General features: G+C 39.7%; 1 protein-coding gene across 2 annotated transcripts in view; it reads left to right on the top strand.

The window, feature by feature from the left end:
• The window catches only part of LOC122794328, a 1,793,522-nt gene that overhangs the window by 1,676,850 nt on the left and 99,131 nt on the right, over window positions 1–17,541 (top strand). The window lies entirely within an intron of this gene.

Genomic DNA, 17,541 nt, shown 5'->3' with positions numbered 1-17,541 from the left:
ATGGGTGCCAAAGTCATGGCTCAAGCTAAACTCAAAAAATGTATCATCTTACCATTTGGCAAAAATATGGCCTCAAGTGATTACCACATCAACAGTAACCACTAAGCACACAACCTTTGGTGAGAGACCTGGGTACTAAGGTTGATAACAATTGATTTGAAAAGCCTTTTACTTGGTTCATCACATAAGTAAAGGAATTGCATCCAGAAAAAAGGGGGTTATTACCTCTCTATTCTCTTCCTTTCATTAGACCAATAATTGAGTATAATGTCCCATTTGGTATGTACCTCTCCAAACATCTGCACCAACTGGAAAGGCCACAGAAATACCTCACAAAGAGAATCCATGGCTTCCAAAACCTGTCCTATGCAGACAGGCTGAAATCACTATCACTGTACTCAGTATCATACAGATTGGTCAGAGGTGATGTGTGTCTCACCTATAAGGCAATCTCAGACCCTGCCCTACTAGAGAGGCTCCATATCCATAAGTGGAATTCCTCGCTCATTACCCACTTGAAAGGCATGAATCTAATATGCAATATCAACAAAACCTGCTGGAGAGACAGGTTTGTCTTCCAGAGGCTGCCCTGTCTCTGGAATAGACTTCCCATACACATCAAACAGAGTACCTTGCTGACCCTCTTGAAGCGCAACCTCGATGAGTGGATGGGAAAACAAAAATTTGTCCCAAGGGGTTCCACATGTGTCCCTCACTGACAGGGGTGAAAGATGCTGACTGAGGTTTCTTTTTGGGGATAAACTTTTGGCTAGGCTTGTAAGGGCCCCAGGGCCATTAGGCTAGTAACCTCCTATGATCCTATTCTACAGGATCAAAGGGAGTTATTAGGTATACAATACAGGAGACTATTAAGGAACATAGTCCAAATTCCCAATTGCCTGAAAGTACTGTCTAGTTTAAGGGACTTGCTATAGATCACACAGCAGTGTGACTAAAAAGATGTAAAATAAAAAATTAAAAAATGTAAATATTAAATATTTTTATCATCCATATTTAATACATACTTTGGGGGATTATTAGTGTGGCATTGTCTGTTAACAAATGACCTTTCAATACTAACTACATATATGGATTTTTGTGAAAGGAACAAAAGGCTAATTAACTAGATGGAAAACTATCATTAGCTGTGGATAACATATCAGTGTGTCAAGCCTATAATGCCATTTTTGTATATTTACAGTTCACACCCATATCTCCTTATGGCATTCAGGATGTTTTTGGGCCTGGATTCTTTAAACAAGCGACTTATCAGCTGTGGCGGCTGGTGACTTCAAATCAAAGAAGGGCTGCAGGACACAGCTGAATGGGTGGGGACAATGGGAAGGGGTGTGACCAACTAGAAAGGGGCAGAGCTATGCTCAAAACCACAAAAACAGGGATTTTTAATTAAATATGCTGCGCTGGGTGCCAAACCATCATTATGAGAGTCCAATCAAAACAAAATGAAGTGGAGAAGAAAAAATATATGTCAATGCATTGGCTACATGACAGCTTACTTAACATCTAGATGGAAACAAAAAGGATGTGAGGCATGAAAAAATAAATTACTTTTTAAATACACCACTGGAATGCCAGTCAAAATCAAGTAAAAAACAAGCAGCACTCAACTCCAACCACTTCTCCTTGCACTGCAGTTATAATTATATAAAAGTCAAACACAGGCACAGAAGAACTAGTAGGCAGAGTAAAACAGTCCACATGCACGATTCTACTAGAGTTCCAACGAAATTAGTAAAAGGCAGTATTCACTTCACCATAGACACAGAACGGACTCCAAATATAATAACTTCTATTTATTGGTCTCAAATACAAACTTGGCAAGTGCTTTCACCCGACTGGGCTTCTTCAAGCCAAAAAAAGTTATAATTATAATTTATATTCAGCTTTATAAAAGTACCAAGTAACATGCTGAAAATAACAATCTCTGTGATACCCCCACTTGTAAAAATGTCCCTTATCCAAAAAGGATTTGCTGCCTGACAACAACTATCAACTTGTTTCATGGAGAAAACATGATCAAAGTAAAAAAATGGAACAGCAAACAAGAAACATGCTCAAGATAAATTGCTTAAAGGATTACTGCACAGGTTATGGACCACACATGATAGATTGGAATTCTGTTTAGTTGATGAGTAAAGCCTGCAAAAATGACTGCAAGTCTCCAATGCAATGAGCTTCTGAAAATACTGTAATCCTGTCCTTTATTACAAATACTGTCATATGCATTTCAATACCTAAGGCTTATATGTTATCTAGTTATGTAAATATTTTCTGCATGGCAACAAAAAAGGCTTTCAATGTTGATAATTCTTTAATGGTATTCTTATTAAAGCTTACTTGCATCTTACAATCTCAGACATAGCTTACCTGATGGTCATTAAAGCATTGCTACTTAAACACAGAGCAACAGGCACTACAACAACATGCATTTTCTGAATAATAAGAAGCATAAATCAACAGTATAAAAATATGACAGAAAACCAGAACATTCTGTGAAATCAAGGACAGATGAAAAGCCCCTGTAGTATTTGTGTCTACCTTGGATGGGGGATACTCTGTACACTTACACTGCATAACTGCTCCTTGCCTTGCTTGGACACATCCAGAGTCACTACATGGGGGATTGGGGTACAACATGTATGTCACAATTTGAAATGTCTCTGGGTAATGGTGATGGCCCTGACACATTTGTCATACCTCTCAACCTTAGAGCAAGAAACCAGTCCAGAGCCATAAATAGAAGTGGGACAAAGGCTATAAACTTAGAAAGACAATATAATAGTAGTTCTTTCATTAGTATGAATTTTCTGAAGGGTATGAAATCTAAAATTCAAATGTCTGTCATTATTTTCTTACTTCAATCTTTAATGATTTGCCAGAAAACCAAATTTTATGAAAAACAGACCAAAAATGTGATGCAAAAGTATAAAATAGCCACACAATACAGCTGGGAACCCGTAAAAGAAGGGACACCTTTTTAATATTAGTACTGTTAAGTTGAGCAGCTGACAAAATAAGAGAATCTACATGCATTTCTGAAATAAAGGTAATCTATAACTCTGATCATTACAATTATTTATTAATTGCAAAACCTCCATGTTTTCTTCTAAAATTGCCATTTCGTGGAGAGATTATTAGGGGGAGAGCAAAATTTTGAGCCACAATCGGGGACAGTTGAGAAGTTTGGCTATACCTAATTCTATAAAGCAATTTATTTGAACATACCGCTCAACCTCTTAATTCAGGAAATATGGACAAGGCCAAATATATTGGGGGAACAAACAGTACTAAAAAATGCTCTTGTATGAACTTAGTTGATAGAATAACAGGTCTTGCTTTAGCATGCATTTTCCTGAAGGGTATGAAGTCTGAAACCCAATGTCAAGCATTATTTACTGACTTCATTCCTAAATGATTTGCCAGAAAACCACAAATTTTATGAGGAACAAACCAAAAATAAGAAGCAAAAATATATTCATTCTGTGAAAATCTGGACAGTTGAGAGGTATAGTTCAGCTGGGGCTATCTTTGAGTTTGCCACCTTTCCCCCTCATAAAATCATGGTCGAATGGGGTCTCCCTCCTGCTACCATTCCAATGTCCCATTACTTGGCTATTTCACCCCATTTATCATAAACACCATAATGTGCATGCTGCTTTACTTCTACGATAATTTGGATTTCATTTAAAAGTTTTACTTTACATTTTGCAGCACAAATACTAGTAGACATCTGCTAAACAAAGTAATGCAGTATCACAATGAAAATAGACTTAGCATTACAACTTCTATGCCCTTGAAACTCACATTCATTGAAGGAGCATTGAAACCTACATACAAAGAAAATACATCTGGCCAATGACAGAAAAATATTAACTTTGGGCTGTTTTCAAATCATAGGCCCCTTGCACATGAAACAGGCATGTGTTCTTTGATACACCTTCCTGGTTGTATTAAAGTATATTTCTTGCATAATAGAGTATAGTTGTTAGAGAGTGTTTTAAATTTATTATTTTGAACATTTTTCCAATAAACAATGAAACAAAATGCATGCACCAATAACGACAAGACTGCCCAATTCAGAATATTTCCATCATAAAATTGTACTCAATTTCTCAATCTACCAGTATCAGCAAATATGCACAATCTCTGCAGAAGTAAATGTAATCTAAATAATTCCACATTAAAGAGATCTGTAACTAATGAGGAGGTTGCTGCTAGCAAACAACTTTACATTTCATTGTTTCATCTACAAATAAAGTGCTTGTTGCCCTTGAGGAATAAATTGCCTATGTTGCATGAAAAAATGATAAGTTAATAGTGCAATAGTGAATGGATGGCAAACTGATAACAGGTTCATAGTTACTAGGTATCTCTGCCAAAGAGGACATTCTTGGGACTGCATCATCCACCCCCTTTAAAAGTACAACACAGTACAGTATCAGCAATGCATCTACATACTGTGGGAGTAGAATCCACAGTCTTCTGCATCAAAAGGAAGCATTCAACCTGTTATGCTATTAACAATGCAAGCAGACTTAGCATAAGCAACACTAAACTTTTCTTTCCCCGAATCTCTCAGATCCTTGTAAAATCCACTCAACACTCAATTGTATCTCTCAACTTTGCATCACAAGAAATCTGGAAAAGCCAAAATTTATTTGGGGGGGGGGCAAAAGCCCAAAAACCAGGGACACATTTTAAACATTGCTTGTATAACCTTGGAAAGTTGCTAGAATAAAATGTTGTGTTACCACCATGTATTTCTCTGCCAAGCCTCCAACCCAGGACCCTGTTCACTACAATCTGAGCAACATACCGCAATGCAAAATTAGCTGTTTCTTGAAAGACAGGAAGACTGAAACTTAAATGGCTATCATTTAGTGAATTCAATTCTCACCATACCTCTCAATCGCTTAGCACAAAACACCTGGACAAAGACAATAATGGGGGAATACAGCCCCCAAACATATTCAGTGAATTCAGTTCTCACCACAGCTCTCAACCTCTTAGCACAAAAAAACTGACAAAGTCAATAATGGGGACATCCAGCCCCAAAAATAGGGAAAAATTTCAAATATACTGATCTTAATAACTTGATAGAATAAAAGGTTTTGTGGTACCATGTATTTTCTGAAGAATGTGAAGTCTGAAATTCAAATGCCTATCATTATTTAGTGAATTCAATCCTTCACAGATTACAAAAATCCAGAAAACCACAGATGTTCTGAGGAACAGAACAGAACAAAAATATGAGGCAAAAATCTGGACAGTTTTCATCAGTGATGGTGGATAGGGAATTCAGGTTCTTGCTGCCTGTACCCAAGATACAGGGTTTGAGCATGGGTAACTCTAGCCACCAGGTATATTTAACTGTGGCATTTTACTCTCACACACACACACACACACACACACACACACACACACACACACACACACACACACACACACACACACACACACACACACACACACCTTCATTCCTGGTGGAGATGAATATTCCCTTGTAGCAGCTTCATTCATTCCAAATGACACACAAAATAACAAACCTTGTGCCGAGAGAGAACCAATCAGAAGCCATCTATGTGACTGCAGATGTGGCAGTCCAATCCCCTTCCACTTTCTGTGGTTACAAATTGCATAGGCATCTGCACATTGTTGCCTTCTCTTCTTAATCTGGACTGGTTTAACAGCAGTCAGGATTTACAGAAACTAGTCGTCGAGCATGCATGTGCAGTTCTGGGACTTTAACAGTCAGTCGGACTCGCAGCCAGTATACTAATTATTTTATTTTGTAAAATTCTTTTTCCTTCCCTTTACAGTTAGGGGGCTGCAGTCCTGCAGTACAATAGCACGAGCCACCTCTGCTTTTCAGCTAATAACAGGCAGAATTTGAAAAAGCAAATAGTTATTAACAAAATGACACTAAGATTAATCTAGGATGCACTACAGTACAGAAATTAATCAACTAATTTGTCACTTATTATTCTTATTTTAATATTTATGTTCATATTTTTATAACTGAGAACCCTATATGTTACTGGGCAGCATGGTGTGAAATGTTAAGGTGGGAAACAGGAAAACACACTGTCAAGGCCCATTTATATCACATTATATGTAAGATAACATTAGCTGTTTGTTATTAATTATGAAACTCGACAATATTTCCATATGTACTTATTATTTAAAAAAACAAGTGATTTACAAACTGTTGCATGACATCAGGTAAAATCTTAGATATTTTTTAAGAAAACTATATTTGATGTTTGCATTGTATGTTGCACATCTTTAGTTATATTCATTGATATTTACATTGCAAATTATGCAGTTAAGCATATGTTTTCATGCTTTAGCACATATCTCAATAAACAAGCACTCATCAAGAAATTTCTTGCTGTCATGTGAAAGCTTATGTCTGGTTTTCAAAGATTATGTCTGGTTTTGTTTGAGAGGATGTAAACACCAACTCCCTGGCCAGATCATCAGTACACTGACCGGGTTTAAATCACATCATCGAAACAGTAAAAGTTCGAATCGTAACATCAAACACAATACATTGAAATGGAAAACATCAAAATGGAAATAAAACAGCAAAATATGGAGTGTATATAAACAACAAATTGCTCCATGCAGGGGGCAAGACCCCCTGCACCCCCCGCACCCCCTGTCACTTAAATATACAACTTTGGAGATCACACTTCAGTGCACTATAGTGCAGAAATGGAAGATTTCCATTTCCTACACTGTAGCTCGATCTCGGAGTTGGTATATTTAAGTAGCAGGGGGGTGGGGGGCTTGCCCCCCTGTCTACACCCTTTATGTTTTATGTTCCTGTTGGAAACTGCCATTTACAGCCTTTCGATGTTTTCCCAGTTCGATGTATTGTGTTCGATGTTCCATGATTTGACATTTTAATGTTTTGATGATATGATATAAATCCCACTGACCAGAGGTGCAAACATATCGGATTTGGTCCTCAGTAATATGGAAGAGTGCAGCACATCCCCTAGTGTAATGTCTTCTCTAGTAAGGTAAGACCACAAAATGGTCTCCTTTGAAGTAAAATAAAACCTTGAACCCCTGCTAACACTGGAATGTTCAGGAACTACTCTAAGGCTAATGTCCTACTATAAAGTGATAATCTGCCAAACTTTCAATCCCCCATAAACCCCAAGAACACAACCAGCTATGCAGAACTATTCACAGAAACCTAATACAAGCATGTTAATAACTGCATTAGGGCAGCTGTACCTCCCAGGAAGAAGTACAGAACTTATTAAAAAACAAGAAAAACAAGCCACCCTGATGGAATCACAGCATCAACAGGCTGTGTAACAAAAGGAAGGAAATTATGGTAAAAATTAGGAGGTGTAGCACCCAGCAGGATATAAGTACTATCACCAAACTAAACAACAACTCAGAGGACAAATAAAGTCTACCAAAGCCAAATTTGAGGTAAATTTGGCCTCACAGGCAATGGACAGACTCAAGGCATTCTTTAGCTATGCTTGCAGCCTCAAAGGCAATGCACAGCCTTGTGCAGAGGTCATTGGTAATGGAGCCACCTGTACTGAGCCAGAAAATATAGCAAGCCTACTGACAGACAAATTCAGCTCTAACTTTATCCCTCTCTTCCCCTAAACCTTCCCTCAGAAAATAACTTTATCCCTCTCTCCACTAAACCTTCCCTCAGGAAATACTATCAAATATAACACCCCCCCACTCCACAATCACTTCATCCTCAATGCTCTCTCTAAGGCCAAGGTGAAGGACATTGCATTGATGGGCCCAGCCAATATCCCAGTAGGCCTTCTAATTAGCATGAAACATGACTTATCAGACACTCTGGAACTGCTATTTAACTGTAGCCTACAAACAAGGCTACATGTCTTGTGAATGCAGAATAGCAACAGTCACCCATGTGCACAAAGGTGGATCATTTACAGACCCTGGAAATTACAGATCCATAAGTATCAGTAGTCTCATATGCAAAGCCATGGAAAGAATGATCATGGAAATGATCAATAATGGCATAAGAAATCTCTACACACTGGAACCAACACAATTTGATTTCATCAAGGAGACGTGATGCCTGATCAACCTGGTGGGCTTCTGACAACCTGGTGGCTTCTGAGAGAAGGTCACCAAAGCAATGGAAGAGGGAAAAACAGTTCACACTGCCTACCTTGACTTGGCCAAGGTGTTTGACACAATACACCACTCAGGCATTGTTGATAAATTGAAGTGGTCAAATGGTTATGTATAACCCCTTATGTCAACCAGTGAATCGCCAGCTGGCTCACAGACAGGACCCAGGAAGTTAGAACTGGGGATTTCACCTCTACAAAGAGGCTAGTCACAAGCAAGGTCTCTCAGTAATTGGTCCGGGGACCACTCCTTTTTGGTATTTGCTTCTCTAAAGTTAAGACCAATGTAAACTGCCTCTGGTAGACCGAAATTGCAGACTGTTTCAAATTAGGAGCAGTCATAGAATCCCCCATTGGCACTAATGTTCTCCAGGAAGGGCCGACAATGAGAAATAACTGGTATCAGATCCATAGACTAAAACAAAATGCCAAGAAATGCATAATAATATCCTTCAGGATGTTGTCCACCTCTGACAACTATCATATTGACAGCACACCACTAAGAGTTGATCCAGTAGTCATAGACTTGGGTACACACATAGACAGTAATCTAGCATTTGACCAACACGTTTCTGCAGTAGTGAGGAAATAATTCTGTGTTGTGAAACTTATAAGTAAAGGTATGGCATCTAGGTCCAAGGAGATCATTGTTCCACTGTATTTAACATTCATCAGTCCTATCACTGAATACAATGCCCCTTTTGGTATGTACCTAAGGAGGCACATCCAACAACTGGAGCATCCACAGAAGTTCCTCACTAAAAGAATATGGGGCATAAGTAACATGTCCTATGGAGACTGTCTCAAAGCCCTATCCCTGAATTCTGTCTCTTACAGACTTTTGAGGTGAGATCTATGCCTGGCTTACAAGGCATTGTCAAACACCACCCTAGTGGACCTACTGCATATTTGCAAAACAAGTAGCACCAAAATAACCAGGTCTAACAACATAAACCTTGCCTGATATAGAAATGGGACCTTCTGGAGAGACAGATATGTATCCCAGAGATTATCCCATCTCTGAAGCAGGCTTCCCATCCATGTAAAGCATGGTTCCTCCCTAACCCAATTCAGGTGTAACTTGGACAACTGGATGGGGAACAGAAATCAGTCCCTGGTTTGGCACTTATATCTAAAATAGACACAGGCAGCCTTGTAAATGGTTCACTTCCCAGGCCCCTGCTTGTAAATGTTTCACCACGCAAGCCCGTGCTCACACTTATCAAGGGTACCATTACTTGCCAGAGATTTGGGATGCATGGCTGGGCTTAAAACTGCCCTTGCACTTGTTAACATAGTGCACACCTACAGACCTATAAACCTCTAAAATGTTCTGACAATATATGTCTAGGTAGTACAGTTTCCAAGATTGACAATTTGTTCTTGACAGTTTAAGAAAAATATAAATTAGGGGTTGTGTATATTATAGTAAACTATAGTATTTATGGAAAGACTTAATGCACTGACTATTATCACAGTAAAGAATATTTCTTACTGATAACACTGCTAATTGAACAGTTTTAAGAACTTTTATTGTTTAGAAAATGTTTACATTCATTTCTGTTATGCTTTTTAAGTTTATTTTTTCAGAAAATGCTTTGGGATGCAAGATGTTTTTAAACTGCTAGAGGAGTAATATTCCACACTACATAGGTGTTAATGAGTTAAGAGAAGGGGTTGAGGCTGAGTGTGGAAGAGATCCGAAGGTTAGTTAGTTAATGGTCTATTAAAGAAAAATGGATTGATTAAAATTACCAATGACTTTATTACCAAACATTTACCAGATTTAGAATTTAGTCCAGAGGGAATGTATGACATCTGGCTCATAATGTAGTGGATGAAGAAATGACAATAGAGTTATATGTATTATAATGGTTCTTGTAGGGATCCTTGTTAATGTGAGGTGAAATAGTAGATAGCAATTTGTGAATATTTTTACTTTGAGCACTTAGTGTAATGTAGATGACAGCTATGTTTAATTTTAAAAGACTACCTACAGAAAAGGTATAAATAACACAGCTGGGTTCATGATAAAAAGGATTAAGGAGGTGGTCAGTAGATATGAAAATGTTTCTCTTATTTATAGAAATACACTACTCTCAGGGTATATCCTTGGCCTCAGGCTTTGATGGACAGTGCAGTTGGAGTTAATGAAGTGTGGGGTAATGTACTGCTTTTTTAACCAGTATTCAGAAATAGCTATCATGTCAATCTGATAAGAGATTATCCTTTTTTTTAAAGGAGATATAATAATTAGAACTGCAAGATTAAGGCATATAACTTTTAAATGATTTTTGCCAGAGAAGATAATTGCAGGAGACAGGGATGGACTATCATATGAACAAAGATGAATTGAGATAATTGATGCAAGGTATAGTAGGCAACGGTAATATTAAAGAAAGGACATCAGGCTGAATGAAGGAGTTCAGAGAAAAGCTACCAGAAATGCCTGTGAGAAGGGTGTGGAAGAATATAAAAGATTCTAGAGGAGCTAGTACTCTTCTCATACTTTGGCCATGTGGTTGCCAAATGAGAGATTGCTATCAACTTGGGTCCCCAGGTCCCTAATTGCTTCTTCTGTACTTAATGGATTACTACCTATGTGGTAATTTGTGGGCACTTTGTTTTTGCCAAAGGGGATGACTATACACTTTTTGGCGTTTAGCTTGAGGCCATGGCTCTGGCACCAGTTGTCTGTTTCTATGAGACCCTTTTGGAGGATGCTTGTGTCGGCTGGAGAGTCAATTATGGCACCCAGTTTGCAGTCATCTGCGAACCTGGTCAGCCACAGTCCTTCCATGTTGGCCTGTACCTCCGAAAAATATATACCGAACAAGAGAGGTCCCAGGACTGAGCCTTGTGAGATGCCACTTGTAACTGGTTTGGAGTCTGACATGGCTGCAGCAATTCTAACCATGTGGGTTCTCTCCTTGAGCCAGTTTGCAACCCATCTAGTGACATAGGGGTTTATATTTAAGCTGGTGAGCTTATCTATAATGCCCGAGTGGGGTATTGTATCGAAGACTTTTGCAAGGTCCAGGTAGGCTGTGTGGACCACCTTCCCCTCGTCAATGGCCTTGGTGACTGTTTCAAAGAAATTGACCAGGTTTAAGAGGCAGGATCTGCCCTTAACAAAGCTGAACTGGGTAGGATCCAGTGTCTGTAGGTCCCCAATATCTTTATTTATGAGGTCCATGATGATCCTTTCCATAGCTTTGCAGACCAAGCTAGTCAGGCTTATGGGGCGATAGTTTCCAGGATCCATTGAGGCACCACCTTTGTGGAGAGGGACCACTGTTGCTGTACGCCACTCTTTGGGTACATATCCTGTAGTAAGGCTGAGATTGAACAGTAGTTTTATGTTTGGGTTTAGCTCTTCTTGGAGTTCATGTAGGATGCTGCCCGGGACACCGTCTGGTCCCATTGATGCTGTGTTTTTGCTTTGGAGAGGGCGGCTCCTACCTGAGCATCTGAGATGTCAGGGGGGCAGCACTCTGCTGGGATAGATATTTGCCCTTTTGGTGGGGGGGGGGGGAGTTTGCGCTGAACCTGTCAGCTAGGATGTTGACAATGTCTGTGGGTTTGGTGTATTTTTTGTCATTTTGGACTAATTCTGAGCATATCTGGGAATTCATACCCAGCTTCCTAACATAACTAAAGAAAGCCTTGTGATTATCCTTAGTGCCCTGTGCAATTTTTCTCTCGAAGCTGACCTTAGATGATTTTATGAGTGCCCGTTGTTTTTTGCCAATACTGATCAGAGATGCCTTCCCTTTTTGGGATTTTGCTCTATCATGTAGTAGCTTCCTCCTTCTATTGTATAGTTTGTTTATGGCTGGGGTCCACCAGACAGGACGTCTGCCTTTGGAGGATTGGGTCTTGGTTTTATTTGAGATTGCATGATCCATGCATTCCTGAAGGTGCTCATAGAATGCATTTATAAAGGATTTTGCAGTCTGGGCCGTATTTTCCACAGGCCCGGAGGCTTTGAAGGATTCCACCTCGGTTTTGAGGAGTGTGGAATTTGCTTTAGAGAAGTTTTTCACTGTGGTTTTCTGGGTAGGCGGTGGGGTCGGGATGTGAATATCCAGTGGGATTAGTTTATGGTCTGATCTTACCAGTGAGAGATACACTTCTGGTCTGGAGCATAGAGTCCCCATGTTGGTGATGATCAGGTCCAGTATGTTTTCCCCTCTTGTGGGAGTGGTAACAAGTTGTTCCATAGCATTTGAGTTTATAAATTCTAGGAACCTTTGGGCTAGGGTGTTGGAGCTAGAGTAATGCTCCCAGTCTATGTTTGGATAGTTAAAGTCACCCAATATAATGGTGTTTGGAGAGACCTTCATATTTTCCAGTGTTCTCAGGAAGGCCGAGTGGGGTTCCTGGGTTTGGGAGGGTGGTCTGTAGCAGGCTATAAACTGGAATGCAGTTTTACCCACTGTTAGTTGCACATGGATAGTCTCTGATGCTTTGTGCTGTGCCACCAACCTGGAGGTGTGGGTATCTTTGATGAATATTGATACTCCCCCTCCTTTTGTGGTTTGGTCCAAGTTTTGGGGTCGAAAAGCATGGTATGAGGTATAACCTGGTAGTGCTGGGGTGCTCTCTGGAGCCTTGAACCAGGTTTCTGTTACTGCACAAATATCAATGTTCTCCATGCTAAGGAGAGTTTCGAGTGCATGCATCTTGAGGTTTAGACTTTTGCGTTGAGTAGCATTACTCTTAGTTTCTTATCCCTTGTGATACCTATGGAGGTGGGTTTGTCTTTTGAGCCTTGCCTAAAAAAAGGCACTATGGGGGTGGCAAGAGCCTTTGCCAATATCCAAAAGCCCAGAGGTGACAGGTGCAAGCCGTCCCTAGCAAAGCATTGTGGCTTGTCGAGCATGTCATCCCAGGCTGTCAGGCATTGGATCCCCTTTGAATGACACCAATACTTAAGTAATTTGTTGAAATTGTTCATCTTGTCTTCATATTGTGGCATCATTCTTGGTGAGGGTAAGATGCTACTCAAGGTCAGGGTCATACCGGCCTGGGCTGCATGCTCAGAGAGCTCCTCTATGTCTCTTTTCATGTAGTCCAGGGAGGTACATCTCAGGTCATTCACACCAGCATGGACAATGACTGAGTCATATTTGTACTTGCCTTGGAGTGACTTGAGTGCTTGTGTTATGTGGCGGATCCTAGCGCCTGACAGGCAGCTCACCGTGACCTTCTCCTTGTTCAGCCTGGTGAGCAGGACGTCAGTGTGCCTGATGATAGAGTCACCTATTACAAGTGTATCAGGTGTGTTGTTTAGCCTTAAAGGCTGTGACTGTTCGGTGCACTGGCTTTGTGAGCCATGTGTTGCACGTGTTTTGTTTTGGGGTAGCAGTTGCTTGGGTGTCTGCTTTGGAGGTCTCTTAGGCAGATTTTTATTTAGAGCCTCAAAGTATGTTTTTGTGTATTTGGTTTGCTGTCATAGTAGGTCTATGTGAGACTGGAATTGTAGTGAGTGTGGTTTCCTTCTCCTCCTGACTGGTTACACCAGTACTGAGTTGAGAGAGCTTAGCCTCCAGTTTGGCTATATGGTTGCATCTCTCACATGTGTTGGAATTTGTTGGGAGGAGGAGAGGGTTGTCTGTGTACATGAGGCAGTTGTAACATTGCCTCAAGATTCCCAGATTCACCAGCTGGACCGGTGAGGAGATTGACAACTGACCTTTGGACATGCTAGAATAGTATTGTGAATTCCTTTATAATTGAAAAAAAAGGGCCAATGGGGAACAAGGTACTCAAGGGGAGTTTGTGAGGGTGTAGTGCTTTTAATTTTTTAGTGCTGACTTATATAATTGCTTTAGTGAGCAAGTGCCAGGTAACTTAAATGCAATGTGTTACAGGTAACTTAAATGCAAAAAAGACAAACAGTAACTTTCTTTCAAGTGAAACAAGGGCGTAAGTACAGTAAGCAAAGCAGATATCACTAGGGATCCACAGAGATGCTGAAAAGCCGCGTTTTAGGTGGAATTAGCATTTCAGGGAAATAACAAGTATGAGACAAGATCAAGAACATTTTGAAGAAAATGTATATAATGATATTGAGCATAATAGGAAAACATTTTATTGGTACGTAAGATGTGGAAGGAATAAAGGCATGTGAATTGATAAGCTGTGTGTAGAGTCTAAAATGTTTTACTCAGTCACAACAGATTATAAATATATTTACAAAATATTATGCAAAGTAGTTTGGCTTCACATAGAGGGAGATAAGTTGTCCTAGTTACATCCAGGTAACCTCAGACACTGAAATGAAATTAGATTATATTGAAAAAGAACTATGCAAACTGGATTCAAACAAAGCACAAGGGGGAGACAGAATTAATAATAATGACCTGAGAACCCTTCAGCAAAAACTTACAATACCATTATACCTTTTTATTAGCTCATATAAATATGGGGAGAGTCCTCAACATTGGCGACATGCACTTATTAAACCTGTCTTTAAGGGAAAGGGGAATAAGACAAACCCAGAGTCATACATACTCTTAAGTCATGTAATATTAGATAAGCTGTTGTCAAAATTGAAAAGGATGGGACTTGAAACCATATATAAGCATGCATATGCTAAAAATAGTTCTATTACCACCTGTAACGTGATTTCCGATAACAATATAATAACAGCTATGTATGAAAATGTGTGCTGTGATCTAATTTATATAAATTTAATTTCAGCATTTGATATGGTTATACACAAAGCACTGATCAGTAAAGTAGAACCACTAGACATCAATGTACAAAGAACACAAGAAGAAAAAGTGCCCAAAAGAGTGAAAACTAAAACCAGGTTGAAAACGGGCACCCAAGAAGGACGACCAGCACTCGACAAATATAATACAATGTATTTTCTATTCCAGAGGCATCAATTCACATAAAATCCACAAGGCAGGTCATATAAATCCACAAAGCAAATACCATTAACACTCAACAAATAATTGTGTTTTCGTCCTGAAAAAGGCTTCATCAGATAAATCCAACTGACCCAGGACCTCCTAAATATATATTGTATTCGATATATAACCACCAATAGAAACAGAACTGATAAAACAGTTAAAATCACTCTGTAAAGATCAAATTCACAATGTAGAAAGCTAAAAAATAAAGCAAGAGCATCTACCTACTTCATAATATAAGCCATCAATATAGAAATATATACTGTACCTTTTATATTAAAATGTATAAAAATGTGCAAAGATATAAAAATCTATGTTTGCTAAGGACTGATTTAAAAATCACATATTTGGTTGGCTTTCCAAATGGTGAAATTGATATATATATATATATATATATATATATATATATATGTATATATATATATATATATATATATATATATATATACTAGTGCTCCTGCACTAGTCCTGCATGGACTAAGCCCCTGCATGCAAATCACCCCATTTGCAGAGAAATCCATACAAATGAGGTAAATTTGCGATCCAGAAACTAGTGCAATCTGCAGAAATGTACTCAGTTAGTAAAAGAGTACATTTCTGCAAAATCCAAAATGGAGCCATGGCAGCTCCAAATATAGGCTGCATATCAGTCAGGAAGCATGCCAATGGCCAAGTATAAGGCCATTGGCATTGCAAACAGCCTAAAAATTAAAAAAATCGACTTTTATTTTTTTTTTAGCCAATCTTGGCTGTTGAAGAGTAGGGCAGTGGCGTGCAAATGGGAACAGGGAGGAAATAATAAAATAAACCATAAATAAGTATTCTAACTAAAATCACTATTCTGCCATGCAAGTCAATGGCAGGCAGAAGACAACATGGCCAGTGAGTAGTGGTTGCTAAGTGAGGAGGCTCAGTGTGAGACATGTAACTATGCATTAGCAGACAATTCTAGCTCTCTTCACCCAAGACTGGACTAGACAGTCAAGAGGAGAAGGTAAACACTTGCACGACACCACACTCATCACATAGTCCCTCAAAACCTACACCACCAAAACACACACATAGAAACACAAAACACACACCTACATTTGTGGAGGCTCTCAATAAAAACCTGCCCAAGCATCAGGGACATCCAAAGCATAAACGCAAGCAAACTCCACCCCTCAACACAACCCAAATGACACACAGCCCACAAACTCAGTGTGCCACTCAACCACAGCCCATAAGGCATAACAACGTACCCAACATTCTAGTCATAGGTGACTCTATAGTCAGGCACACTGATGTTCCACTCACTAGACTAAACAAGGAGAAAGTTACTGTCAGCTGCCTGTCAGGTCCCAGGATATGCCACATAACGCATGCACTCAGGTCACTCCACAATAAGTACAAATATGCCACTGTCATTGTCCATGTTGGTGTGAATGACCTGAGACATACCTCCCTGGGCTACATGAAAAGACACATGGAGGAGCTCTCCAATCTTGTATCCCAGGCAGGTATGACCCTAACCCTGATAATCCTGCCATCACCCAGAATGATACCACTGTACAAGGACAAAATAATTGACTTCAACAATTGGCTAAGCTTCTGGTGTCATTCTAAGGGGATCCAGTATTTGTCTGCCTGGGACGACATGATTGACAGTCCACGATGCTTTGCCAGAGATGGCCTGCATCTGTCACCCTTAGGATTCCGGATACTGGCTAAGACTCTTGCAACTCCTATAGTGCCTTTTTTAGGCAAGGTTCAATTGACAAATTCACCACTGTAACAGGTACAAGCAAGCAAAATCTGAGGGTAATGCTACTCAATGCTAGAAGTCTAAACCTCAAAATGCACTCACTCGAGGCACTCTTTAAAATGGAGAACATTGACATCTGTGCAGTGACAGAGACCTGGTTCAAAGCTCCAGAGAGCAGCCCTGCATTACCAGGCTTCAGTTCATACCACACCTTTCGGCCACCTAACCCAGAAAGAAGCACTAAAGGTGGAGGCGTGTCCATATTCATTAAGGATATCCACACCTCCAGGCTAGTTGCACAGCATAATGCATCCGAGATTATCCAAGTACAACTAACTCTGGACAAGACCGCAATCCAAATTGTAACTTGCTACAGACCCCCCACCATGCCCCAGGATTCACACTTCTCATTTCTTGATACACTGGGAAGTATTAGGGTACAACCCAACATCCTAATAATGTGCGATTTCAACTACCCCACCATTAACTGGGAAAACTATTCATGTACCAACTCTTTTGCTCAATGTTTTCTAGAATTCATAAATTCCAATGCCTTGGATCAACTTATTCACATCCCGACCAGGGACAGCAATATCCTACACCTGGTCATTACCAACATGGGAAACCAGTGTTCCACACCAGAGGTCAATTCCTCGTTGGTCAGATCCGACCACATGCTAATCAGCCTAGACATCCACATCCCACC

This window comes from Protopterus annectens, chromosome 2.part1 (genome assembly GCF_019279795.1).
Source record: "Protopterus annectens isolate FY-2018-M chromosome 2.part1, PAN1.0, whole genome shotgun sequence".
NCBI lineage: Eukaryota > Metazoa > Chordata > Ceratodontiformes > Protopteridae > Protopterus > Protopterus annectens.
The sequence above is the reverse complement of the archived record's forward strand: the minus strand, read 5'-3'. Positions and strand labels throughout refer to the sequence as shown.